Below are 1,908 nucleotides of genomic sequence, written 5' to 3'. Positions count from 1 at the left end.
GGGCGGGCCCTGGAGGGCAGGGCTGAGAGGGCGGAGCCGTGAGAGGGAGCAGGGGGCGGAGTGTGGGGCGGGGTCGAGGATGATGGGGGCGGACTTGAGGGCGGGGCCTGGGGGCTAGGGAAGGACAGTGCCAGATCTTGTGTCCAGCCTCTGAAATCTTCCCTCAGTTCTTCCTTGTCTTTCGTGGCCTTGGCGTTTTTGAGGAACGCAGGTGGGTTATTTCGAAGGATGGCCCTCAGCTCGGGCTGTCTGATGATCCTTCCTCCAGATCAGGTTCAGATGATGCACTTTGGGCACTTTTGTTCCTCTTGGTAAGTTTTATCCAGAGCCTCATGATAAATATTTGTTCCATGACAGGCGATGTGCACTTTGTTTTAAGTGGTTCTCCCCAGAATTCTCCACTGTCTAGTTACTAATTTCTCCTTTGTAATTAATAAGTATCCACTGGAGATACTTTGAGATTATGTAGATATGTTGTTACTCTTCAAACTTTTTACCCACTACTTTTAGCATTCATCAAAGATTCTTGATGGTTGCCAAATGGTGATTTTCTGATTCCATCATTCCTTCCACATTTAATAGGGACTTTTCACTGGAAGAAAGAGCTTTCCCCCTCCCCTGTGCGTTTATTTACATATGTATTTATATCAGTGTGGACTCATGGGTCTTTATTTAAGTCTAAAGGTTATAATTCTTCATTGTAGTCGTTTATTTTCATGCTCAAGGAATCCCAGAGAAAGCCACTGGGAGCCCCTTCAAGCAGCTACTGTGTTCTTTTGGCATGTTCCCATGTCTAAAGTAAAGTTTCCCACTTGCTGGTACAGTAAGATGTTCCAGGCTCTCTTCTTATACTTCCCCGTCCCAGCCCTGGATTCCTTTTAGTGGAGAATGGTATTTAGAAACCAGTATTGGAGCACAGGTGTGCTCATTGCTATTGAGGTGTTATTGTGAAGCCCATTCAGGGAGCCGGGGAATGTATGAGTGTGTAAACACACAGACATGCATGCGTATGTGCATATGTGTGTAGGCATATGGTCCCAAGGTCCCTGACTGCTGATATGCATGCTTTGTGTAACCCTGTCCCTTGAGTGTGGGATGGACTGAGTGACTCAATGCTAATGAATGGGCTATGGCAAAAGCCATGGGCTGTCACTTTGGACACCAGGTTATAAAGAGACCCGGCTTCTGTTTTGCACACCCTCTTTCACTTGCGCACTCAGAGGGTGCTCAGCTGCCCCTTCGTGAGCTGCCCTGGAGAGAGTTTCCCCTGGCAAGGAGTTAAGGGAGGCCTGGGGCCAACAACCACATGAGTGTGAGCCTGGAAATGGATCCTTCTGGGTTTCATTCCTTCTCTTAGGATCACAGCCCCACCCACAGCTCAGTCAAATCCTTGTGAGAGACCAGAGTCAGAAGCACCCAGCTAAGCCACATTCAACTCCTGGTCCATAGAAGCTGGGAGATAATACATGTTTGTTGTTCTAAGCCACTAAGATTTGGGGCAATCTGTTTTGTTAATCCATAGTTAATTAATACAATATGTTATATCTACACATATGTGTGTATGCATAGAGAGGGACCACACATACATTTATATCTGTTTTTATACCTGTCTCTATATATTATAAATCATGAGTTCACACTGATAACTTTAATTTTACCTCAGTGCTATAGGGTTCATTGTGATCTTCCCCACTTTCCATATTTGTAACTCCTTTCTCCAGCAGTGAGAAACCCAGCTCTGATCATCTGCAATATATTAATTTATTTGTTCAGTCCTAGAGGACACAAAAAACAGCTTCAGAATTGCTATCTTATGTTCCAGAAAAAATAACCTACTCATGGGAGTTCAATCTTTGTTTAGAGTTCTTGTCTTTAGTTGTCATATAGTCCAAATACTGCAACCACTAT

General features: G+C 44.8%; 1 protein-coding gene across 3 annotated transcripts in view; it reads left to right on the top strand.

Moving 5' to 3' along the window:
* Nucleotides 1-1,908, top strand: part of TRPM1 (transient receptor potential cation channel, subfamily M, member 1) — a 160,763-nt gene that overhangs the window by 79,038 nt on the left and 79,817 nt on the right. The gene's annotated exons all lie outside the window — the stretch shown is intronic.

The sequence above is a fragment of the Mandrillus leucophaeus genome, unplaced genomic scaffold, assembly GCF_000951045.1.
Source record: "Mandrillus leucophaeus isolate KB7577 unplaced genomic scaffold, Mleu.le_1.0 Scaffold631, whole genome shotgun sequence".
NCBI classification, from domain to species: domain Eukaryota; kingdom Metazoa; phylum Chordata; class Mammalia; order Primates; family Cercopithecidae; genus Mandrillus; species Mandrillus leucophaeus.
This window is presented reverse-complemented; position numbering and strand designations above follow the sequence as displayed.